Genomic DNA, 27,632 nt, shown 5'->3' on the forward strand with positions numbered 1-27,632 from the left:
AAGACCCAAGACAGCCATAAATAAATAAATAAATAAATAAAATTTAAAAAAAAATAAATAAATAATGCACATACTCTGTGATTCCATAATCTTATTACTAGGAATTTACAGATAATAATCACGCAAGTGTTCAAAGACATGTATACAAGGATATTAATCACAGCATTGTTTAGAAGAACAAAAACCAAGACCTAAATATCCTTGAAGCAATTTAAATGTTCATTAATAGAGGACGGGTTAAATAAATAAGGCACATTTATATGATATAATACAGTATTGTCATTAAAAAGAATACAATAAAGATAAATATCCTCACAGGGAACGATGTCCACAGTGTATTGCTAAGGAAAATAAAACAAGTTGCAGAACATTTGTGAAGAGATGTCTGTGTGTGTGTGTGTTTGTGTATACTTGTTTCTGCTTAAATGTGCATAGAAAATACCTAGGAGGACATACCTATATCATTAATAGTGATGGCTTGTGAGAGTGGAAATGGGATGTTTTTCTTCACATGCTTTTATACTCTTTTAATTCTTATAGTATTACTTTTATAGAAAAAACTCCAAAATAAGCAAATGGATGTGGAGAAGGGTGGTGGTGACCTTGGACCCTGATACTTGAATAATTTCATACCTCAGTTTAAGAGTTAAGAAATAAGGGAGGGGAGAAAGTAAATATGACAAATATTCATTTTGGTTGGGTAGACAAAGCCCAAACTGTCTTAAACACCAGGTGTCTCAGTGGGGATAGAGGCCTTCCCTCTGCAGGCCCACTAGAAGGTGGGGAGGCAACTATCAGCCTATTTGATGACAACAATATGGATTGGAGGATTTCTAGAGGTCATTTTTAGCCCCAAAGTTCTATCCGCTATTCTGATACAGATAATGGAGCTGATGATGCCACAAACATCAAATCACTCCAGGTTGCCCTTGGAGAGCAGAGGGGTATTTGGAAATTACACTGTCCAGCTTCAGAGGTATTTGTTATGGGTCATCATCCCCCTTTTCTTGGGGAGGAGGCAAAGGTGGTAGACTCACGAGAGATTTGTCATGGGGCCGGCTTCTTTTCCTTCTCTGATTTGGATTTCTTTGGAAGGTTCTTTCAATGCCTTTTTAATATCTGGCTCGCAGCCCTCCTTTACTAATGGACAGGCAATAGCAATCCACTTGATAGCAAGGTGAACCAGGAAAATTTCCCTCCTTCAAGCCCCTGGTAGTCATGTGCTGATTACCTTCCCTCTACCGAGGACTTCAGAGGGCTGACATACTTCTTAGAATAGAGACTAGCTGCTGGATTGGGGTCACTTAATCCTGACAGAGGTAACACAGTGTGCACTTATCGGTAGGTCCCTGAATCTGGGATGGCCCTCACTAAGGTGGCCTTCCTTCTGACTCCAGAGACTTTCTGCAGATACAAAAAAACACCTCCTTCATCCTGTCTTGTCTGGTGGCTTCACTATCCTTCCAAGCCTAGGCTTGATTTATCAGTGAAAATTCAGCGTGGTTTGAGGGGTCAATAACCAACACTCTTTCCTCAAACTATCAACCCTGTGCCTGTATTTTGAACTCTATTCTATAGGAAATAAGGAGCAACTGTGGTCGTGTGAGTGACGTGATCAGATACCTATGCACCCACATATACAGCACTTTCTTATCTCTCACAGCATTACACTTCGACTCATTGTATGTTTGCCTCCTCACTTCAATTAAGTTATTCAAAGGGACTTGGTATCCAACTGGGTGTGGGTGGCTGAAGGAGAGAGTGAAGATGAAGACATCTGCAAGGTTTCAAATCTAGATAATTGAAAGGATAAATGGAAGGGTAAAGGTGCCATCACCTGAGAAAGGATACACCGGATGAGGAAGAGGATTTGGAGGGCAAAATGAGGCTGGCACGAGGATTAACAACACAGACTCTGCTGCCAGACTGCCTAGGTTTGAATCCCAGTTTGTCCACTTACTAGCTGTATGAGCTTGGGAAAGTCATTTAACCTCTTTGTGCCTTGATGTCCCCATTTGTAAGAATGGATAATAGTATTGGGTTGGCCAAAAATTTCGTTCAAGTTTGTCCATAAGATGGTACAGAAAAACCTGAAAGAACTGTTTGGCCAATGTAATATCCTGCGTCACAGGATGGTTGTGAATATTGAATAAATTAATATAGGTTTATGTACTTAGAGTGGTGCCTGGCACATAGTAAGTGCTAACTTAGTGTTTGTTAGTGTTTGACACAGGGAATTTCAATGGTTGAGGTACATTTAAAATGTATTCTGAAATTTTGAAAATAAATTATGGATCTTCTGATAGATAGTGGGCTAGAAAAGGAAAAGTCACAGAACTCTGGACAGCATCGATATTGAAGCAAGAGAAAAGATAAGGATTTTGTAAAAGAGACTAAGAGGCAGAGAGGGAGGAGGAACCAGGTAGGCTTGATACCCTGGAAACCAAGAGAGTTGTCAACCAACGAGATTAAAATGGGACACAGGCATTGTACCTGTGAGTACGGGGAGGGGTTGGAAGAGAGGAGGGAGAGAGTGCCATTTGGGGAAGAAGATAGATAAAAGGAGAGAGAGTCAAAGATCAATATGGTCAGCTCCTCACAAATATTTTTTGAGGGTCAGACCTGTCCAAAAGGCCCCTGGGTGATCAGTGGGTCCAGCTTCTTTCTTTCATCCCACATCAGTCCTCTCTGCCCCAACTGCCAATCAGAGGACCAGTAGCAACCACCTGGGATAGTGGAGGGCGTTCACCAAGGTCCCACCTAAGGAGCTGCTCAGCCAGTGGCCATACGCTCATTCTCCTTTACTACAGCTGGGATCAGAGGATAAAGAGGGAGGGCAGATGAGCACAGGAGCCCAAGAACTACTGTTTCTGATAAGACTCAGGGCCCACCTGACCCAGCGTCCTGACTCTGAGTGAGGTATCTGGGGCCTTCCTCCATGAGGTTAACCTCATGAGGGTAACAAGAGTCCCAGGCATTGCTTTCACCACCAGCCCTTCACTCCAGCACCTACCGTGAACAGGCCACCATCATTCCCACTACCCACGTCATTGCTCATTCACTTCCATCTGACAAATGTCCCGTCCCCTTCTTTCTTCCTTTCCAGCTCAAAGTTTATTTCTTTTCTCAAATGTTCCTCCCCTGAAAGCTCTTTGTCTATTTGTAACCAGAGTGGCCTTCTATATTGTCCACATCACACGTTTTGGATAATGTGACACATATTTCCTTGCACCTTTCTATTTCTGTCCCACGTTTGTTGTTGGCATATGGAAAGGAATCAGTACAAGGCAACATTCGGTGCTCTGGGATAGGACAGCTGGAAGGAGAGATGGGAGGAGAGTGCTGAGTTTTGCACTGAGATTTCACACTTGAACGGAGTTGGCAACAAGAACCATAAGTTGAAAAAAACCAATATGATGAGGAGCCTGGGGTGAAAAGGAGACAGAAGATGGCTGTCCTCTAGATAACTGCGCATGCGAGGTGAAGGAGGAGGGGGGCTGTTATACACAGCTGAGATCCACCTACCCAGAGGAGAGGAGAACAGGAAACTCCCTAATTGGACATGTGTATGTGGGTCAGGGCCATATACAGCCATGAGCGTGAGGCTACAGAAAGGAAGCCCTGTGCTGGTGGGAACCCTGAAGGGGGAGGGGGGGTCAGTCATGGCTAAAAAACCTCATGTGTTTTTATTTAGTGACTTGCTTTTGAGATTATTTCATAGTCTCTTCCTTGTGAAGTATTATGCAGCTAGCTCCCTTGGTCTACTTGGGATCAAGTTTAAATAATTATATTTTTCTTTCTGAAAGGTAAGCATCACTAGCTTAGGTCTTTTGTGTCCCTTGGAACACAGGAGGCCAGGCCCACTGAGAGGGGTGGACTGGCTAGACAGCCTGTGTGTGTCTTTTCTCCCCATGAGACTATAAATGTCTTGAGCGCACTCACTGTATCTTTCATTTTTATCATGAGGCATATGATTAGTACTCACACACACTTAGAAAATTGAAAAGAACTAAACAGAATGAATCATTCGCTGGAACTTTGTTATGAATGAGTTGTTTTAGATAGACACTACTTGTAGCTGCTTTGTTGATTTTCTGCTTTGTTGTAAGCGTTACTGCTTCTGATGACTCCTCAGAGGCAGTGTGGGGTGGTAGAAATAGTGGCTCGGGAGACAGGAAGCATTTGTGCCAGTTGGAGCTCAGCTGAGCGACCCTGGACATGTCATTTCAGACCAAATGATCTCTAAACCCTATGATTCTGCTCTGTGAGTGAAGTAGGCCGTGTCTACAAAAAGTCAGCCCAGATACAGGAGAGGAGAGAATTCACTTTATCAGTTTGGCCAATATGATGCCGTGTGGTCATTCTGACATTTTCTTCCAATGAAGTGGCTGATTTATTTTCTTGACTTGATTGACACAACGCATGTTTTTGGCCTAGAACTTTGACTTTGGAACGAAACTCATAGAATCAAAGCTGTGACTCATTATTATAGCGATAAATACCTATTGTTATATTGGGCAATTCAGGTAACAAAGACTTAATAATATTTTGTATTAATTCTAATGATATGAGTATCATAATTGAATGCTATGTGCCACAAATTATGCCAAAAGTTAAAAAATAATTCTCATTTACACCTCACAACCACTTATGATGTAGGTAATATTAACCCCATTATACAGATAAGGAAACTGATGCTCAATCAGGGCAAACAACTTTCCTAAGGTCAGGCAGTCTGAACTCTTAGCCACTATGTGCTAGTGGGTGCTTAATACATATTTAAAAATGAATAAATGAGATTAGCCAGCAGGAGTTATCAGCATGGCTTCAGCTAGTAGGAAGAGGAACAGTACTGCCTCCCATGTATTGAGTATTCACTATGTCAGGCACCGTTCTAAGTAATATACATAGATTATTTCATTTAATTTTCACTAGAACTCTATGAGGTAGGCTCCATTATTGCTGACATTTACAAATGAAGAAACTGAGGTTTGGAGAGCTTAAGTGACTTGTGCAAGGAAGCACATCTACTAAAACTGCTAAGACTCCAAAGTCTCTGCTCTTTCTGCTACTCCAGGCTGCCTGTAAATAGAGTGACTTTTGCAGTTCTGTTCTTTACTTTCTGCTCTCCTGTTGAGTACTTGAGATTTATAGGCTAGACACTGTCGGCCCCTTTTTTTGCACCAGTCACCTTTTCCTAGGCCCTCAGTGTCCCCTCTACACTGTGCCATCTCTCCCTGGGACCAAGGATCAGATAGGAGAAGGGGTAAGCGGAGGGCTTTGTTGCTGATTTTCTACAATCTCAACACAAACACTTATCGGTGTTGTTGAGACTTAATCTCACTAGCTCATCTGTGAGACCAATTTTAATTTGGAGCCATCTGCCACAGACAAATGAGTAATTATGGCAGAGCCCAGAGGGGCGGGCCATGGGGAGAAGGTTGGCTTAGCCTCTTGTCACCTGCCTGTGTTGACGCAAGTGACCAAGAAAGAAAATTCCTTGGGTGGGCTGTTGATGCAGAGGCCAGCAGCTCTACCTCCCTGTTGCTCAAATCCTTAGACTCCAGTGAACAAGGAGGGATGAATGGGAGGTCATGGCAGCAGAAGAGGCTCTCCCTCTCACCGTACTGGCGGTACCTTGTGGTGGGCACCACTTGCCAGCTGGTCTCTCCACACAATATGACAGGCTCAGTCAAACTGATGGAGTGAAGCTGAAAATAATAGTCATTGAACTCTGTCTAGCATTAACTTGTTTCGGAAGACTTTAATATAGCTTTATCTTATTTCTTCCTCACAACAGCCCTCTATATTAGGTAGGGGTGGTTATTGTGAGCTTCATTTTATAGATGAGGAAATTGAGTTGTAGGGTGATTCTATAACTGGACGCTTGTAAAAGACCTTATGACTTGCCCAAGGTCACCCTGTTAGCTACAAGCTGGCTAGCACCTCAAACTCCAAATTAGAGTCTGTCATTCTGTCTTCTAGACCAGTGGTTTTCCAGTTATGCTTGCTCCTCAGGGCCAAGGAGTTATGGGTGTGTGTGTGTGTGTGTGTGTGTGTGTGTGTGTGTGTGTGTGTGTGTGAAGAAGTGGGACTTTTGGCCCTGACCTGCACTTAAACTAGGGCAGCTCTGCTTGGGTCTGTTTGTTTTACGTCTCTGTAGGATTTCATTTAATGAAAGACTCCACTACTGAAAATGTTTGAAAACTACTTGTCTAGGCTAGTATTTCGAGAGTGTAGTGGGTTGAACTGTATCCCCTCAAAAGATATGTTCAAGTCTTAACACCTGGTACCTGTGAATGTGACCTTATATGGAAAAAGGGTCTTTGCAGATGTAATCAAGTTGAAATGAGGTAGTCCTGGATTAGGGTGGGCCCTAAATCAAACGGCTGGTGTCTTTATAAGAGATAGGAGAGGGAGATTTGGACACAAGCACACAGACGAAAGGCACAGAGGAGAACCCCATATAATGACGGAGGCAGAGAATGCAGTGACGCAGCTACAAGCCAAGGCATGGAACAGATTCTTAGAGCCTCCAGAAGGAACCAGGCCTGTCAACACCTGCATTTCGGACTTCTGGCCTCTTGAACTGTGAGAGAATACATTTCTTTTAAGCTACCCAGTTCGCCGTACTTTGCTATGGCAGCCCTAGGAAATGAATACAGAGTCACATAGACCTCTTACCTAGAAACGGGTTGGGGGTGGGCTTATTAACATGCTGATTCCAGGCCCAAACCCCAAGATTCTAATTCTGTAGGTATGCAATGGGGCTCAGGAATCTGCATTTTGACAAGTTCTCCATATGCACAAAGCTTCATCTTTGAGCTAGTTTTGACCATAGACAGACACAAGACTCCTCTCTGGATTGGAGCTGGATTTGCGCCCCCTGCTGACGATGCTGCTCTAGTGGTTCCAAGAGTCAGTGGGCCAAAGGCGGTAGGTTTCATAGACAAGAAATAGGCTGGTATTAAACCTTCTGTAGTCCAACATTTTTTGAGAGACTACAGAGAATAATGAGAACTATTTAAGAGTGTTTTCCCCAAGGAATCACAAATCCCACAGGTGGCCAAAATCTAACCCTAAGGAAACAGGCTGTAGTGGTTAGGGAGTGGATGCTTCCAAGAGGGTCGGTTTTCTGGAGTAGCAAGAAGACCACAGAATAACACACATGCACACACACGCACGGAGTCTTCTACTTGTTGTCTGGTGCAGGAAATTCTATCTGATAGAGCATCACCCTTTTTACTTTAAGATTTGGTACCTATTAAAAATGCAGGTGTCCCTGTGAGTGATGATACTTGAAGCCAGGGTCAGCCATGTACACCCAGCCTCCAGCCTTTATCTGAGAGCAGTTTTGATAGGCTAGAAGAGGAAGAAGAGCATGATGGGCTGGGGTAAGGGTGCAGCAGAGGGGGTCTTGCTGCCAACCTGAAGCCAAACTCCTTGCTCAATAAAGCCAAAGAGGGGACTAGTTTATCCACCCAAGATTGATGGAGGTCAGCTGTGCCCGATCCTTTGGAGAGCTGGGGGAGGGCCCCCATGAAAAGGGACAGGTGTTTGGATTCTATGTGTGCGAAGAGTGCCTTCCTGAGAGTAGCCTGCCCAGCTGGACCCAAGGTCCTTCAGGAGTCCTGTGTTTGCTCACATCCCTGACTGCTCCCAGGTAAACAAATCTTGTTTCTATCTCCCAGAGAGGCAGGGCTCCAGCACTGTGGCAGCCTGTTGTTATAGTTACTGATATATGACTTACCACAGCAATTGTCAGAGCAATGGAAGAAAATGCAATTTAGTAGCGGCCGGTGGTGGGGTTTAGGAGAGAGAGGAGAAAGGGAGGAGAAGGCTGCTGAAGAGACTGGGGGAAGGAGCTGATAGCTCTGTGGGTTTGTATATACAGTACGATGTACGGTGGACAAAGGAGGTCTTATATTGGCAGTGAGTCTGGAAGGCCCTTGGTGAAAAACAGCCTGTCCCCAATAGCTGCACCCAGGTTTCATATGCCTGACATTCTACCAGTGGTGCTTCATTCCTGTGAGTTAAGCACTGCTTCTATCCAGGGGAGGTCATGCCTTAGATTGCACTTTCGAGTGACTTTACCTGGCGCCTTTCTTCCTCGGGGTTTGCCAGAGCAATGGGGAAAGATGGGAGAAAGGGTTGGCCATCAAATAAGGACTTGGCCTACTTTCAAAACTCAGATAGGGCTGCCATTGCTAGTCCCCTCTTTGGAAATTTCCTCTGTGCTCTCCCCTCTTTCAAAACAGTTATGAAGCTAAATGGGATTGAATATGAAAGTCCAGGATGTCTTGTTCAAGCAGCTAGCTATGTGCTTTTCTGGGAGATACACTTGACTCCTTCTTGTTCATCAGCAAGAATTTATCTATCACCCATTATATACTAGGCACTGGGTCAGGTGCTGATGGGGGATGCATGGAAACAGTTGGGCATTAGAGTATGTTTCACATTTAAGAAACAATCTAGTTACAGAGACTAGACATTTATACAAGGAAGGCTGGCCAGTAGTACGTATTAGTGTGTGATTGGTGTCAAGTGAAGGGTAGAGCCAATGGCTACATAATCTCAGAGGTGGACAAGATCATGGAGCAGAGTAGCTGGGTAAGCCTTAGTTCAGATTAGCACATTAAATCACTCAGACACTTAGCAGGGCTCTAGGGAAAAGGGGCCCAGAACAAATCAGCTGTGATGGGGATGGGGACGTGGACTGGGTAGGGACCATGCTTACACCTCTCTGCTAGCTGTATATCCAAATCCTATAGGCCTGTCCTTTCCAGAGAGGTCATCCGTCCTCCACTCATCTAACCTGTCTCAGAACTCCTGTGCTGGGAGTTCTCAGACTTAACTCAGACTGCCAGGAGGGCAGGATAGCCTAGTGGTTAAGCGGGTGGGGTTAGGAGCTAGGCTGCCTGGGTTTGAATTTTGGCTCTGACATTTATTGTGACCTTGAATAACTGACTTAACCATCCGTTGGCTCAATCTGTCTCATCAGTATCATGGGGACAGTAATAGTAGTGCCTGCCTAACAGTAGCTGAGAGGATTAAATCGTGTAAAATGCTTAGCACAGTGCGGATGCACACTATTCATTCATAAAATAAATATTTACTGAGTGCCTTTGATATTTCAGGCACTTTCCCAGTGCTGGGATACAGCAGTGAAGAAGAGAGATAAGGTCTCTTCTCTCTTGGCACTGTGTTAAATGTTGATTCAGGCCCTTTACCCAAGGAACTTTTAATCTAGTACCTTGCTTTCTGCTCTATCAATTCCAATTCCTAGTCTGCGAGTTATCAGTTAGCTTATTTTCATTCCGTTTTGTTTAACTAGGCAAGTATTAAAGCTATGAATTCCCTTTAAACCCAGCTTTGGTCATGTCCCATAAGATTTGATGTTGAGTGTTTTCATTATCAGTATTTTTTAAGCACTTTGCAATTTGGGTTTGGTTTGTACTAGTTATACTTTTTAATGTATTGTGGTATTCCACGTTGGATGACTGTATTTTCTTTGTTCCTACTACCTGTGCCTACTATGCTCCAAAGGAAGAGAGACAGCGGGGACCTGTCTAACTTGAGGGGTTTAGAAGGGACTAAGGGGGAGACAGGACTAGAAAAGACCATTAATGAAGGGTATTGAGTGCTAGGCTTCATGGGCTGGTTTCTCTTCTAATGAAGAGACATTGGAGTCACTGAAGGGATGGACAGGAATTACAGGATTGTTATGCAATTTGGGAAAGAATAAGCCAGTATCATTGTTCAGGATGGCTTGAGAGAAAGAAAGAGGCTAGAGGCAGGGAGTCCAGAGAGAAGTTTTCACGTTAGTCTAGGACAGGGGTTCTCAAACCCGAGTGGGCATCCCAGACCCCTGGAGGGCTTGCTAAGACACAGCTTGCCGGGCCCCACTCCCAGAGTGTCTGATTCAGCCAGTCTGTGGTGGGGCCGGAGACTTTTGCATTTTCTAACAAGTTCCCCTGGTGATGTTAATGCTGCTGGTCTAAGAACCACACTTTGAGAATCACTCATCTAGGAGAGAGATGATGAGAAGGAGAGGTGCAGTGGTGGGAGCTGGGCTAGAGAGGAAAGAAAGTATGTATCAATGCAAGATATTGGGAAGGAAGAACTCACAGGGCTTGGGGATGGAGCCTGGAGACAAGGGAGAGGAAGGACTCGAAGATGACTCCAGAGTGTTAAACGCAGGTGCCTCAGAGGGTAGGAGAATCACAGAGGCAAACCCCTGAACATCTAGGGGTGGAATGCATTCACATGCATGGAACTGGAGAGGTGTGTAAGCCCCTGTATCCATTTGCATCTGTGCCGCGGCACTCAAGTTGAAAGGCCTCCTGTCCTTCTTCAGGAGAGAGCGGGTGAGAAGGGGAAAGCTCAGGTCTGTGTTTGGTTTCTCCTTGTCCCCCCTTTCAGTGAGGAAGGAAATGAAGATATGGAGCAGGGGGTAGGGAGGGTAGAAGGAGCCTGACTGTTCTGGAAACAGAGAAGACGCTTTTAGGTCAAGTGTTGAAGGTATAGGGGCAAGTACCAATTAGGAGAAAGCAAATGAGTAAAAACTCAGTGTGGGCCATGCGGGGTAGCTCTAAGACCCCACCTGAGATCACTGATGCTATTCCTGAGGGCAGAGGGCTGCCATGATAGAGCTTCTCAACTGCAGCCCGCCTATAACCCTCCTTAGTTTCAAGGCTTCTGACCCTGCGGTGCTCTGTTGTCCCTGGCTACCTCCCCGGCTGTAGGGGCTTCTTACCTGCTTCTCTCCACTGGGCCGCCTGTAGCTGAGCAGAAGCTCTACAGCGCCCACCACCTCCTTGCGGATGGCGTAGAGCAGTGCGTCACCGACGTACACGCTGTGGTTCAGCAGTAGCTCCATGATCTCCAGATTCTCGTTCTCAATGGCGATGAGCAGGGCGCTGCGGCCCAGTGGGTCCATGCAGTTGATGTTGACATTGTAGTAGATCTCGGCCTCCTGGAGGGCCTGCTTCACGGTGGCGTAGTCCCCCTTCTCCACGGCACTGAGGAAGGCCTTCTCCTCTGCAGAGAGCTCCGTCTCAGCCCTCACAATTTGCAGGGGGATCCGGTCTCTGTAGGGTGAGTAGTTGACCCTTTTGTAGTACAGCTGGGCCATGGTTCATAGCAATTTAGAAACCTGAATGAGGAGAGAGAGGGAGACCAAAGATATTCTTAGATACCTGCAGGTCTCAAGTGGCCAGTTATGGAGGCAGCCTTGCTAATGACTTGGAAAATCCTCACCTGTTTTAAAGCCACTATCCTTCTCCTCTTGCAAAGGAGCATAGCAGAAAAAGCCCTGGTTTCTGGGTCAGAAAGACATGGGTTCAAATCCTGGCTTTACCAGGTCTGCGACCTTAGGTAAGTTACTCAAGCTCACGGTGCTTCAGTTTATTATTATTAAGCTTATCGATATTAATAACATTAATTGTGCCAGGCTCCACACTAAACACTAATTCCCACCTCATAAGGCTACTGTGGGAGTTAAATGAGACAATGGCTGATTAAAGCAACTGGCCCAGAGGAAACCTCCTGAGACATGGCACAAGTTAGTTTCTTCCTTCCCTTCTGCTGTCTGAAAATACTTGTGATAATACTTCTGACTGGTGATGCAAAGTTGGACCTCATCTTTGGCCAATTTCCTTTGGACCCTGGGCCTGTGGGCCTGTGCTAGTTTGTAGGATTACATTTGCAGCTGCCCCAGATGCAGATCCTGGATTGAAACCCTACTGTAGTGCTAACTGAAACATTCTTCTTATTGCTGCTCACTGGGGAAGGGGTATTGACTCCAACAGATTAAGCCACTACCCCCTCTGCCCACTCATGATTTTTCTCCTCCATGATTCCAAACCAAGCAGCTGACAGATATGAGAATCTGTCTGATTCAATTCTGAGAAGTGAATGGCCTGTTTTACATGTACCACATCTAAAGCCAGATTTTAACAGAAGTGATTTCAAAGCAAAAACCTATTATTGAGTTCCTACAATATGTTTAACTTTCTCTGGGAGACCAAGAATAAAAGACAGACTTTGCCATTAATTGCATAGAATGAATCACAGTATAGAGCTCTTGCCTTGTAGTTTGCAGATTAAATTCATGCACATTCCTCATTGACTCCTTGTACTAGCCCTATAAGATGGGAATGATTATCCTCCCCATGGGAGAAGATGAGGCTCAGACCCATTAGGTGATTGACTCCCCTTTCCCTACCATCCTTGGGACCTCCAGAACCCTCTGGAGGCTGGGTCTGGATGAACCCATTTAAGTGTCTTTCATTACCGAACTGTTTTGCCAGCAAAAAGAAACGGAAATATGATAAAGGGCCTCTTGTCTCATCTCCTGGATGTAAGAGAAGATGAAGACACGCAGCTTCCACAAACATTTGCCTTACTCTTCCAGGTAATTATATCTCTGCTTTGGCAGAGTGAGAGGCATATATTATACCAAGTGGCATTTGCAATTCATGTGCTTGTGATCTTCTGGGAAGTTGGTATTTGAAGGTTAGTGTTGCCTCTTGCCCTGAACAGGCCCAAATGACAAATTTCTCTCTACATCCAACTCTCAGGAGAGAAGAGTGCTGCTTGGCTGTCTTGAGAAGCACTGATATTTTCTTGTGCTACTTTGAAGTAACTCAGCAATGACTAAAGGAAAGTGGCATTTAGAGGAAGCATTTGTCACTAAACAGTAAATTACTTTAATAATACTTATTGTAGAATGCCTCCTTGTCTCTGTTATAAAGAAAAAAGGGAGGAGAAAGAAGAGACAGTGTGACCTCCTGAAAAGAGACTCAACAACCCAATTCAGTTTATATTTATTTAATTAATCAATATGAACACAGTGGAAGCCTTCCATATGCCTAGCACTGAGCTAGTCACTTTTGGAACAGAAGAAAGAAAAGGTCCCTGCCTTCGTCATCTCTCACCTGGACCATTCCACCTCCTTATACTTAGTTATCCTGACTCCATTCTCTCCCCCTCCAGATCATCTTCCACACCACCCCCAAGTTATCCTGTGAACCACAAATCTGATCCCATTTCACTCTCCTTGGTGAGTATCCCACTGCTCTTGTGATGAAATCAACACTCCTTTCTGAGATCTACTAGGTCTTGGCTTGTGTTTACCTCTCCAATGTCATCTTAAGCCACTCTTTCACTCTTATCCACTATTCTTTAGCCCTGTGGAGCTTCTTTTGATTCTTCCAACATGCCAAGCTTTCTCCCACCTCAAGACCTTGAATCACCTCCTGGAATACTCTTCTCCAGCTCCTTTCATCTTTCAAGCCTCAACAAAATGCCACCTCTTCAGAGAAGCCCTAATTAACTACCCTGTATTATAAAGTAGTTCCTTCATATTCTTCTCTCCATTGTAGCCTTTTCTCTTCCTTCTTGATACTAATCAGAATTTCTAGTTACACAGACATATTTCTTTGTCTTCCTGGGTAATCGTCTGTTCAGTCCAATTTGCTTTAAAGCTCAAGTGCAGTTGCATCTGTCCTGTTTTTCACACCCTGGATGCTTGATACATATTTGATGAATGAATGAGTAAACCTTCCATGATATTCTCTCATCTCTCTCCATCTCTCCCCAAGTTCTAGCCATGCTGAGTCATGTTCTCTGAGTTGCCCTTTCATGACCATGCGTTTGCATGTGGCTTCATCCCACCTTCTCCACTTAACTAACTTCTCTCTACTTCAGCACCTTGCTCATAGGTCCCCTTCTCTGTGAAGCCTTCCCCCAAGACCCTCAGAAAGCTAGCCAATCTCCCTCTGAGTTCCCCACTGGCACTCAGATCACATTTCTCCAATGTCACTCAACTGCGTGTTTGTCTTCCTGCCATTCGGGTAGGAGTACCTTGATTCCTGCCTTCCTACCACTTACACAGGCTCTGGAACATGATGGGTGCTCAACAGATGGATGTTTAATGAGCAAATACAATCTAGCTAAGGAGGTTGGTGCAGCCACAGAACGAAGGGCTAAATTGTGTGCTACTGATTTGATGCTTTGGGATTTCAGAAAGGGCTCTGTGAGGCTGGAAGTCTCAGAGAAGGTTTCATGGAGAAGGTAGCTGTTACCCAGTCCTTGGAGGATGAATTTAGTGTAAAAACATGAGGGTAGTTCAGGTACCACACGAACAAAGGTGGTGAGATTGATCATAGCCTAGTTGGGAGATAGTGGTGGGGGCATATTTTTAAGGCTATAATAGGATACAGGGACTAGAGGTAAACTAAAATTACAAGGCAATAGCTCAAAACCTCACTTTCCCCATATAAAAAAAATGATCTTAGACACTTGTTGCCCATTTGCCACTTAAGGGGCTAACATGGAAGAGAAGGCTAGATGTCTTCTCATATGGTGTCACTTGTGGTGCTGGGCTAAGCATTATTGCTACAGGAAGGTCTGTGCCCACTTTAGCAAGGTGCAGCTTGGGGGGAAACCGAAGACAAATGTATCCGAGGGAAAGGTGAGAACAAAGGGAACTAACTCAATCGGTGCCCTATTGTGTGCCAAGCACTATGCCAGGAGCCAGTGCAATAAAATAATTATTATAGTTGAATAATTAATATGTCCCAGGCACTGTGCCAGGTACTGGGGCAGCACTAATACTACTACTGCTTCTAATAGTAATAATAATGAAAGCAACAAAAAGTACCATTAATTGAACTCTCACTCTATGCCAGATGTATGGGTTACAGTAGCAAAGAGAGAGGACAGTAAAATCACGGTAAATTTATGACTTGAAGTGAGTATGATTGGATGATATATAGTCAATTCAGAGTCTAGTGTTACTTTTCACCTCTTGCATTTGAAATTAATCTGGTCTATTGCGTTTCCAGTGGGCTGTGTTATGAGAAGCCTCATGGTATTCCTCTGTAGAGAAAAAAAATCTTTCCTCCAGAAGTTTGCCTGAGATGTACTATTAGAGAGTCACTCCTTTGCTTTAAGGCACTACATCTCTAAAACTACCCCTGGAAGGAATAATAAATCATGTGGCCAATAGCTAATAACACCTTAATGTGGATTCCTTGATTAGGAAAGTTGCTGTGGCCTTGGGAGTAAAGAGATGTATGTTTAGAAGGACATGAAAGATGTGATGGAGGGGAAGGAGAGGCCTGGAAATCTCTTTTATGGTTTCATGCCCACCTCTACACTACACGCTGAGAGTGATGTAGAAATGGGTTCCCTATATTGTTTGTCTACATGCAGGCTTCTTTAGATGTCTAATGACTTTGCCTAGTTTCCTGCCCTCTGCCAATCCCCAAAGCTGGCGCCATTTGACCCTCACTTACAGCTTTAGCCTCAGCCTTGCTCCAAGCTCTGAGGCTAATTCTTTCTCCATAGGCTTGCTGTTAGTCCTACTCTGTCATTATTCCGGGAATAAGTAACTAATGATGGAATTTCTGGCATCTCTTGAAGATGGATTATAGGGGAGGTTCCTTTCCATCACCCTTTACCTTTATACTTGGCAGACTGCACTCATCTGCCATTAACCTAAGCCAGGAGGTGAGGCTGGCTTTCCCATCATTATGCACTGGCCTTGAGGTGTATCCTTAACTGAATGAAATGAAACCAGCCAGCACTTCATGCCATTCTATGAGTGAACCCTACTCCCAGTGTAGTCCCCCAAGCATGAAAGATTAGGAATGGTCAATCAGGCTGCCTCAGGGGGCTTATCATGTTCCTTCTTTTCTGTGCTGCTAGCCAGAGGAGTTTGTCTAATGGGATCTGTGACATTTGTGGGTTTAAATGATGCGATTTAAAGAGCTACATCAATGGGCTGGGCAGAAGGCCAGGATGCAAAGTATTCTCACCAAATCCCAGCCCAGATCGTTGCCCAGCTCAGGACTTTGTCTGTGAGGAGGAAAGCCTGGCTTTTCATCTAACGAAAAAAATGGTGCCTTTGGAAGGACATGGGATCTGTGTGTGGCTTGCCCCCTGTGCCATGAGGATTGAGTTTGAATGGTGAAACCCTTGTGACGTCTTGCTCTTATCCAAGCTTATCTGTCTACTTGTCCGTCTCTTCAGAGTCCTTTAAGGAAAGTCAGTTTAATTTGATAAACTTGTACAATCTCAAGTGAATAATAAACATTCAATGAATATGTACCAGGCACTGTGATAGAAGATGAAGATAACAGCTAAGTCACTTAAAGCCATACCTCATCTAGTAAAAAATTACATTTGAACAAGAACCTTGAATGCCCAATCCAATGAGTGACTAAAGTGGAAACTTCATGCACATAGCCACAGGGGTGGGCTGGTCAGAGGAAGCTTGTGTGTATGTACCTGTGTGTGTGTGTGTGTGTGTGTGCATTGATTTCGAGAGCATTTTGACTCCTTTAAGAATACCACTTTTAGAACTTCCTAATTTTAATGTAGTAACACTAATCTTTCCCAGAAAGGTCCAGATCTTGAGCCTCCTGCAAGGGACCTCAAAGGTCATCTAGAATAATCCCCTGTCCAGTGAAAAAATCCCCTTGGCAATATCCTTGTTAAGTGATTGTTCATTTAATGAGCACCTCCACTGATGAGACACTCACCACTTTCTCACCTTCATGGTGAGTGCTGACATTCAGCAAATGCTCGTTGATGTCCTGCTGAAATCACCTGCCTACAGCTTCTCTTCCATGGCCCTAGTTCTGCTCTCTAGAGCAGTATCGAGCAAAGCTCTCCTTTCTTCTACATAACAATCCTTCGCGTGCTTGATTTCAGCTCTCAGGTTCCTCTCTGCCCCCAGGAGTCTCCCCTTCTCTAGAATTATGAGCATCCTAGTGGTCTGATTCTAATTATACTATACTTTGTGTTTTCTTAAAGTATGCTGCTCAGAAGTGAGCACAGTTCTCTAGCATGGTCAGGCCAAGACAGGTTACACTGTGGCTGTTTTTTTCTTCATTTCTCGTTCAGCAAGATCAAGACACCATAATATCTTGTTTCAAAAGGCACTTTAGACCATCCTGCGTAGTGGTGTGTTTGTAGTATTATGCTTTTCATTTGTATAAATCTTATCAATCCAATAATTTCATTAATTTATAAATAATAAATTAACATGAAGCATTTATCATGTGCCAGATACTGTGTGTGCTAAATACTTCACATACATTATTTAATTTATTCCTCACTTTCAGACAGTTACCATTATTATCTCCCACCTCACAGATAAGGAACCTGAGGCACAGAGAGGTTAAGTAAGTTGCTTAAGTTCACATAGTTAGTAAGTGGTGGGAAGGGGATAAGAGCCAAGCTTCTGACGCTAGAGTCTACATTCTGAACTACTTCAATGAAGGTAGATTCTTTTGTATGCTCCATAATGCCTATAATAGTGCCAGGAATAGTAGATACTCGATGTTTCAGTTTAATACTTGTTATGCAACTAGTATTTGTCATGCCCAGAACACTTGGTGGTAGGGAATACAAATATACACATATAAATGACATAGCCCTTGTCTTCAAACATTTCCAAGTACAGAGAGAGGGATAACATGAAAATAAGTTAAATGTACTATGGTCTGATATGGAGTCTAAAATATAGTACGGACACTATGTAGTAGGAGGAAGTGTTCAACTCTACCTGGGGAGAAAATTGAAGAGAAATATTTGAGCTATGTCTTAAAGGGTTGGTAAGAGTTTGCTAGACAGCAACGTAAGGATGGTCATTCTAGATGACGGACACAGCAGGTGCTCAGGTGTGGGTATATAAAACACAATGGTATTTTTTTTTAATTGGAGTATAATTGCTTTACAATGGTGTGTTAGTTTCTGCTGTATAACAAAGTGAATCAGCTATACATAAACATATATCCCCATATCTCCTCCCTCTTGCGTCTCCCTCCCACCCTCCCTATCCCACCCCTCTAGGTGGACACAAAGCACCAAGTTGATCTCCCTGTGCTATGTGGCTGCTTCCCACTAGCTATCTATTTTACATTTGGTAGTATATATATGTCCATGCCACTCTCTCACTTCGTCCCAGCTTCCCCTTCCCCTTCCCCGTGTCCTCAAGTCCATTCTCTACGTCTGTGTCTTTATTCCTGTCCTGCCCCTAGGTTCTTCAGAACCATTTCTTTTTTTTTTTTTTAGATTCCATATATATGTGTTGGCATACGGTATTTGTTTTTCTCTTTCTGACTTACTTCACTCTGTATGACAGTCTCTAGGTCCATCCACCTCATTTTAAGAGAACATTGGCTGTCTTTCTATTCTTCAAAACTCTCAAGCACGTGATCACCTTGGGACCTTAGCGCATGTGGTTCACTGCCTATAATCCTCTTCTACTAGACCTTCAGTTTCCTTCTTATCATGTAGATTTCAGATCAAATGTCATCTTTTCAGTAAGCCTCCCAAGAACACATTTCTAATGGAGCAAGTCCCTTCATGTCACCCTCTTCTCATTATACAGACTTGATTTTCTTGAAGAACTTATTACTATTTGAAATACTCACATTTTTGTTTATTGTTTTAACATCTAGCTCCCCCAAACAAAATGTAAACTCCATAGTAGCAAGAACCTTATCTGTCATGTTTACTACTCTATATACAAAACCTGGCACGTAGTAGGCTCTCAATAGATACATATTAAATTACTACATGAAATAGTGGTAAGGATAGAGATGGGGGAATGCTCTGTCAGTAGAGCTCTGCTTTTTCTTTTCTGTTTTTTTTTTTTTGCCACACTGCACGGCATGTGGGATCTTAGTTCCCTGACCAGGGACTGAACCCGTACCCCCTGCGTTGGAAGCATGAAGTCTTAACCACTGGACTACCAGAGAAGTCCCAAGCTCTACTTTTTCTTGTATGTTTAAACTCCTCCCCTCCATGTAGCCAAGTGCTTAGGCAAGAAGCCACCCTTTCACCTCAAGGAAAGAGTCTTAATTAGTCTAAGACTAAGTCAATATTGGTAATTCCATTTCTTTGGGCAGTGATTGACCTAGATTTGAGCAGTTGGTACAATTCTGCCCAATGAGATGTACTAGAGGGTTTCTGGGAAAAGTTACTTTGTTCTAAAAAAGAGATGTAAAAAAAAGAAATATTTCCCCTTTTTGCCTCTGAATGTTGTCATTTGCATGTGACACCAAAGACTTTGGTAGCCATCTTGGGACTATGAAGAGCGCCAACCTAAAAGATGCAGCCTCCACATTGAGAATGGCATAAATTGGGTCCTTTGTGATGTCTTCGAGCCATTGAATTAACCAATCCGGGAGCTGCTCAACCTCTAGACTTCTAGTTGTGTGAGCTAAAAGCTCCCTTTTTGTTAACCCACTTTTAGGCATGCTTTTCTGTTACAAGAAGCTGAACACAACCTAAGTGATAGCATTTTCTGGAAAATTACCAAAATTAAACCACAAACAAATAGAAAACCAGAGCATATTACTAATCATAGAGGATATTAAAATAGTTTGAAATATCTACCAATTAAAAGTCATTCACCTCAAGAGACACCAAGGAAAGCACAGCAGAGGGAAGGAAATAAACGGGTCCTTGATGACATATTGTGTTGTAGGATCAAGCTTCACCCGAAGTCAGTCAGCCTGTGGACTTCTCATTCATGCATACTTTGGAGATACTGTGGGTTTGGTTCCAGGCTTCCACAGTAAAGTGAATATTGCAATAAAAGATACTGAAGAGATGAGACCTTAAGCCTTGAGAAGAGTGAGCAAATGTAGGACATGTGGACTAATGACTGGAGATTGGTTCAAGATGGCGGAGTAGAAGGACATGCTCTCACTCCTTCTTTCAAGAACACCGGAATCACAACTAACTGCTGAACAATCATCGACAGGAAGACACTGGAACTCACCAAAAAAGATACCCCACATGCAAAGACAAAGGAGAGGCTGCAATGAGACGGTAGGAGGGGTGTAATCACAATAAAATCAAATCCCATAACTGCTGGGTGGGTGACTCAGAAACTGGAGAACACTTATACCACAGAAGTCCACCCACTGGAGTGAAGGTTCTGAGCCCAACGTCAGGCTTCCGAGCCTGGGGGTCTGGCTACGGGAGGAGAAATTCCTAGAGAATCAGACTTTGAAGGCTAGTGGGATTTGATTGCAGGACTTCAACAGGACTGGGGGAAACAGAGACTCCACTCTTGGAGGGCACACACAAAGTAGTGTGTGCATTGGGACCCAGGGGAAGGAGCAGTGACCCCATAGGAGACTGAACCAGACCTACCTGCTAGTGTTGGAGGGTCTCCAGCAGAGGCGGAGGGTGGCTGTACCTTGCCGTGAGGACAAGGACACTGGCAGCAGAAGTTCTATGAAGTACTCCTTGGCGTGAGCCCTCCCAGAGTCCACCATTAGCTCCACCAAAGAGCCGGGTAGGCTCCAGTGCTGGGTTACCTCAGGCCAAACAACCAACAGGGAGGGAACCCAGCCCCACCCATCAACAGACAAGTGGATTAAAGTTTTACTGAGCTCTGCCCACCAGAGCAACAGCTAGCTCTACCCACCACCAGTCCCTCCCATCAGGAAACTTCCACAAGCCTCTTGGATAGCCTCATCCACCAGAGGGCAGACAGAAGAAGCAAGAAGAACTACAATCCTGCAGCCTGTGGAACAAAAACCACATTCACAGAAAGATAGACAAGATGAAAAAGCAGAGGGCTATGTATCAGATGAAGGAACAAGATAAAACCCCAGAAAAACAACTAAATGAAACGGAGATAGGCAATCTTCCAGAAAGAGAATTTAGAATAATGATAGTGAAGATGATCCAGGACCTCGGAAAAAGAATGGAGGCAAAGATTGAGAAGATGCAAGAAATGTTTAACAAAGATCTAGAAAAATTAAAGAACAAACAAACACAGATGAACAATACAATAACTGAAATGAAACTACACTAGAAGGAATCAATAGCAGAATAACTGAGGCAGAATAACAGATAAGTGATCAGGAAGACAGAATGGTGGAATTCACTGCCATGGAACAGAATAAAGAAAAAAGAATGAAAAGAATGAAGACAGCCTAAGAGACCTCTGGGACAACATTAAACGCAACAACATTCACACTATAGGGGTCCCAGAAGGAGAAGAGAGAGAGAAAGGACCCGAGAAAATATTTGAAGAGATTATAGTCGAAAACTTCCCTAACATGGGAAAGGAAATAGCCACCCAAGTCCAGGAAGCGCAGAGAGTCCCATACAGGATAAACCCAAGGAGAAACATGCTGAGACACACAGTAATCAAATTGGCAAAAATTAAAGGCAAAGGAAAATTATTGAAAGCAGCAAGGGAAAAACAACAAATAACATATAAGGGAACTCCCATAAGGTTAACAGCTGATTTCTCAGCAGAAACTCTACAAGCCAGAAGGGAGTGGCATGATATACTTAAAGTGATGAAAGGGAAGAACCTACAACCAAGATTACTCTACCCAGCAAGGATCTCATTCAGATTCGATGGAGAAAACAAAAGCTTTACAAACAAGCAAAAGCTAAGAGAATTCAGCACCACCAAACCAGCTCTACAACAAATGCTAAAGGAACTTCTCTAAGTGGGAAACACAAGAGAAGAAAAGACCTACAAAAACAAACCCAAAACAATTAAGAAAATGGTCATAGGAACATACATATTGATAATTACCTTAAATGTGAATGGATTGAATGCTCCAACCAAAAGACACAGGCTTGCTGAATGGATACAAAAACAAGGCCCATATATATGCTGTCTACAAAACACCCACTTCAGACCTAGGGACACATACAGACTGAAAGTGAGGGGATGGAAAAAGATATTCCATGCAAATGGAAATCAAAAGAAAGCTGGAGTAGCAATACTCATATCAGATAAAATAGACTTTAAAATAAAGAATGTTACAAGAGACAAGGAAGGACACTACATAATGATCAAGGGATCAATCCAAGAAGAAGATATAACAATTACAAATATATATGCACCCAACATAGGAGCACCTCAATACATAAGGCAACTGCTAACAGCTATAAAAGAAGAATTTGACAGTAACACAGTAAGAGTGGGGGATTTTAACATCTCACTTACACCAATGGACAGATCACCCAAACAGAAAGTTAATAAGGAAACACAAGCTTTAAATGACACAATAGACCAGATAGATTTAATTGATATTTATGGGACATTCCATCCAAAAACATCAGATTACACTTTCTTCTCAAGTGTGCATGGAACTTTCAACAGGATAGATCATATCTTGGGTCACGAATCAAGCCTCAGTAATTTTAAGAAAATTGAAATCATATCAAGCATCTTTTCTGACCACAACGCTATGAGATTAGAAATGAATTACAGGGAAAAAGAACGTAGAAAACACAAACACATTGAAGCTAAACAATACGTTACTAAATAACCAAGAGATCACTGAGGAAATCAAAGAGGAAATCAAAAAATACCTAGAGACAAATGACAGTGAAAACACCACGACCCAAAACCTATGGGATGCAGCAAAAGCAGTTCTAAGAGGGAAGGTTATAGCCATATAAGCCTACCTGAAGAAACAGGAAAAATCTCAAGTAAACAATCTAACATTACACCTAAAGGAACTAGAGAAAGAAGAACAAACAAAACCCAAAGTTAGTAGAAGGAAAGAAATCATCCAGATCTGAGCAGAAATAAATGAAATAGAAACAAAGAAAACAATAGCAAAGATCAATAAAACTAAAATCTGGTTCTTTGAGAAGATAAACAAAATTGATAAACCATTAGCCAGACTGATCAAGAAAAAGAGGGAGAGGACTCAAATCAATAAAATTAGAAATGAAAAAGGAGACGTTACCACAGACACTGCAGAAATACAAAGCATCCTAAGAGACTACTACAAGCAACTCTATGCCAATAAAATGGACAACCTGGAAGAAATGAACAAATTCTTAGAAAGGTATAACCTTCCAAGACTGAAGCAGGAAGAAATAGAAAATATGAACAGACAAATCACAAGTAATGAAATTGAAACTGTGATTAAAAATCTTCCAACAGAACTTCCCTGGTGGCGCAGTGGTTGAGAATCTGCCTGCCAATGCAGGGGACACGGGTTCGAGCCCTGGTCTGGGAAGATCCCACATGCCACGGAGCAACTGGGCCCGTGAGCCACAATTACTGAGCCTGCGCGTCTGGAGCCTGTGCTCCGCAACAAGAGAGGCCGCGATAGTGAGAGGCCCGCGCACCGCGATGAAGAGTGGCCCCCGCTTGCCGCAACTGGAGAAAGCCCTCGCACAGAAACGAAGACCCAACACAGCCATAAATAAATTAAAAAAAAAAATCTTCCAACAAATAAAACTCCAGGACCAGATGGCTTCACAGGTGAATTCTATCCAACATTTAGAGAAGAGCTAACACCCGTCCTTCTCAAACCCTTCCAAAAAATTGCAGAGGAAGGAGCACTCCCAAACTCATTCTATGAGGCCATCATCACCCTGATACCAAAACCAGACAAAGATACTACAGAAAAAGAATATTACAGACCAATATCACGGATGAATATAGATGCAAAAATCCTCAACAAAATACTAGCAAACAGAATCCAACAACACATTAAAAGGATCATACAACATGATCAAGTGGGTTTATCCCAGGGTTGCAAGGATTCTTCAATATATGCAAATTAATCAATGTGATGCACCATATTAACAAATTGAAGGATCAGAACCATATGATCATCTCAATAGATGCAGAAAAAGCTTTTGACAAAATTCAACACCCATTTATGATAAAAACTCTCCAGATAGTGGGCATAGAGGGAACCTACCTCAACATCATAAAGGCCATATATGACAAACCCACAGCAAACATCATTCTCAATGGTGAAAAACTGAAAACATTTCCTCTACGATCAGGAACAAGACAAGGATGTCCACTCTCACCACTATTATTCAACATAGTTTTGGAAGTCCTAGCCATGGCAATCAGAGAAGAAAAAGAAATGAAAGGAATACAAATCGGAAAAGAAGAAGTAAAACTGTCACTGTTTGCAGATGACATGATACTACACATAGAGAATCCTAAAGATGCCACCAGAAAACTACTAGAGCTAATCAATGAATCTGGTAAGGTTGCAGGATACAAAATTAATGCACAGAAATCTCTTGCATTTCTATACACTAATGATGAAAAATCTGAAAGAGAAATTAAGGAAACACTCCCATTTACCATTTCAACAAAGAGAATAAAATACCTAGGAATAAACCTACCTAGGGAGACAAAAGACCTGTATGCAGAAAACTATAAGACACTGATGAAAGAAATTAAAGATGATACAAACAGATGGAGAGATATACCATGTTCTTGGATTGGAAGAATCAGTATTGTGAAAATGACTATACTACCCAAAGCACTCTACAGATTCAATGCAATCCTTATCAAATTACCAATGGCATTTTTTACAGAAATAGAACAAAAAATCTTAAAATGTGTATGGAGACACAAAAGACCCCGAATAGCCAAAGCAGTCTTGAGGGAAAAAAATGGAGCTGGAGGAATCAGACTCCCTGACTTCAGACTCTACTACAAAGCTACAGTAATCAAGACAATATGGTACTGGCACAAAAACAGAAATATAGATCAATGGAACAGTATAGAAAGCCCAGAGATAAACCCATGCACCTATGGTCAACTAATCTATGACAAAGGAGGCAAGGATATACAATGGAGAAAAGACAGTCTCTTCAATAAGCGGTGCTGGGAAAACTGGACAGCTACATGTAAAAGAATGAAATTAGAACACTCCCTAACACCATACACAAAAATAAACTCAAAATGGATTCGAGACCTAAATGTAAGACTGGGCACTATAAAACTCTTAGAGGAAAACATAGGAAGAACACTCTTTGACATAAGTCACGGCAAGATCTTTTTTGATCCACCTCCTAGAGTAATGGAAGTAAAAACAAAAATAAACAAATGGGACCTAATGAAACTTCAAAGTTTTTGTACAGCAAAGGAAAACATAAACAAGAGGAAAAGACAACCCTCAGAATGGGAGAAAATATTTGCAAACGAATCAACGGGCAAATGATTAATCTTCAAAATATATAAACAGCTCATGCAGCTCAATATTAAAGAAACAAACAACCCAATCCAAAAACGGGCAGAAGACCTAAATAGACGTTTCTCCAAAGAAGACATACAGATGGCCAAGAAGCACATGAAAAGCTGCTCAACATCACTAATCATTAGAGAAATGCAAATCAAAACTACAATGAGGTATCACCTCACACCAGTTAGAATGGGTATCATCAGAAAATCTACAAACAACAAATGCTGGAGAGGGTGTGGAGAAAAGGGAACCCTCTTGCACTGTTGGTGGGAATGTAAATTGATACAGCCACTATGGAGAACAGTATTGAGGTTCCGTAAAAAACTTAAAAGAGAATTACCATATGACCCAGCAATCCCACTCCTGGGCATATTCCCAGAGAAAACCATAATTCAAAAAGATACATGCACCCCAATGTTCTTTGCAGCACTATTTCCAATAGCCAGGTTATGGAAGGAACTTATACCCATCATCAGACAAATGGATAAAGAAGATGTGGTACATATATACAATGGAATATTACTCAGCCATAAAAAGGAACGAAATTGGGTCATTTGTAGAGACGTGGATGGATCTAGAGTCTGTCATACAGAGTGAAGTAAGTCAGAAAGAGAAAAACAAATACCGTATATTAACACATATATGTGGAACCTAGAAAATGGTACAGATGAACTGGGTTGCAGAGCAGAAATTGAGACACAGAAGTAGAGAAAAAGCTTATGGATACCAAGGGGGGAAAGCGGCGGCGGTGGGGGGTGGTTGTGTGATGAATTGGGAGATTGGGATTGACGTGTATACACTGATGTGTATATAATGGATGACTAATGAGAACCTGCTGTATAAAAAAATAAATTAAAAAAATTACTTAAAAGTCATTCACCTCAAGTGGTTTCACAATTGTATATAGAACTTAAAAAATGTAGATGGTTATCTTGATATTAAAACTATATTCAGATTATAGAAAAAGGAATAAAACTCCTCAATTAATTCTACAGAGCTAGCATAATCTTAATGCCAAAACGTGATAATGATACTCCAAAATGAAAACTATAGACCAATTTCAGCCATGAAAATAATTCTAAAAATTCTAAATAAAATATTAGCAAATGAAAATCAGAAGTGAATTGAAGAATAATACATTATGACCAAGTGGAACATATCTTAAGAGTGCAAGCAGGGTTCAGTATGAGAAAATTTTCAATACAGTTAGTAAATAAGACAACCACTTAAAGGAAAGAAAACATGATTATATCAGTAAATGAAAAAAACTGATATAATTCAGCACCTATTTATTTAAAAAACTAAGCAAAATTGGAACAGAAGTAAACTACCTATACACAAAAGACTATTTACCTCAAATCAATAATAAATATCATAATAAATTGTGAAATACTGGACCCACTGCCATTAAAATCAAGAATGCCATTATCAGCTCTATTATTCAGTTTTAAGGTTACGACTAATGTAATAAGAGAAGGACGTGAAAATATTATAAATATTTAACACAGGAGACAAAATTACCTTTATATGCAGATAATATAATTGTATAATACAACACCCAAGAAAGTTTACAAAAACCTGTTAAAACTAAGAAGAGACTTTGGTGAGGTGACATAATGCAAGAAAAAAATAAAAATATCAATAGCTTTAAAATTTTATATCAGTAATAATCATCATCACTCAGAAATTAAAAAGGAAAGTTTCAGTGCAGAGTAGTGACAACATCTTAAGACATCCAGGAATAGATTTACCTAGAAAGGAACAGGATTCACGTAAAAGAAGTTAATGAAGGAGAGAATAGGGAAGCACACTATGTTGCTGAATAGAAGGACTCAACCTAATAAAAGTATAACTTCTTCCCAAATTAAGAGATAAATTATAAAAACTATCCCATTTGGGTTTTATATGCACTTGGGAAAAAATTAAAGTTAAATGAAAGGATAAATGTATAAAAAATTCTACAAAAATTTTGATTAAGGAAAAAAGGACATGATAAAAATTGGCAGAGTAGGGAACTTCAAAAACCCATCTCTCCACTAATGCAATGATTAACCTAGCAAAACCCATCAGTTCAAATCAACCTTTTCTGAACTCTGGAATCTAATAAAAACTTATAATATGTAGTGCTTAATGAAGAAAGAAGCTACTAAATTTTGGTAAGAGAGTTTTGTGGCATTTTTACTGAACTGCTTACCATCCCCCACTCCTTAGCTTGGAGATAGCCATGGGGGCAGTGGCTCATATTCCTAGTGTGGCTTGCTGGTGCTGGGAGGGGGAAAATATGGATTTTGTTCTCAAAGAATTGTGATTGTATGTTTTGACTGGTCAGTACATAGGTATTGAATTTCTTCGTGGAAAAAGAGGAATCAGCTCAGAGGATTGCCTTTTTTTTTTACACCTCTTGGAATTTTCTCAGAGTTGGAGTAGCCTCCCCAGCAGTGTTAGCCAAATGCAGAACAGCAGACTTGAGAAAGTAGAAGAAAGAATTAATGAAACTGAAGATATATACATTGAAATTTTCTAGTCTGAGGATCAGAAAATAAAAAAGAATGAAGAGAAATGAATAGGACATCATAAGTATGTGAGACACTATCAAGTATACCAACAGATGCATAATGG

General features: G+C 42.0%; 1 pseudogene across 1 annotated transcript in view; it reads right to left on the bottom strand.

Moving 5' to 3' along the window:
• Nucleotides 1-647: 647 nt before the first annotated feature.
• The window catches only part of LOC309653243 (short transient receptor potential channel 5 pseudogene), a 34,478-nt pseudogene continuing 7,493 nt past the window's right edge, over nt 648-27,632 (bottom strand). Inside the window, exon 2 of the transcript XR_014268783.1 lies at nt 648-11,155. The product of XR_014268783.1 is annotated as a short transient receptor potential channel 5 pseudogene (transcript). The remainder of the gene's footprint in view (nt 11,156-27,632) is intronic.

This window comes from Balaenoptera physalus, assembly GCF_965194825.1.
Source record: "Balaenoptera physalus genome assembly, chromosome: X".
In the NCBI taxonomy this organism is placed as follows: Eukaryota; Metazoa; Chordata; class Mammalia; order Artiodactyla; family Balaenopteridae; genus Balaenoptera; species Balaenoptera physalus.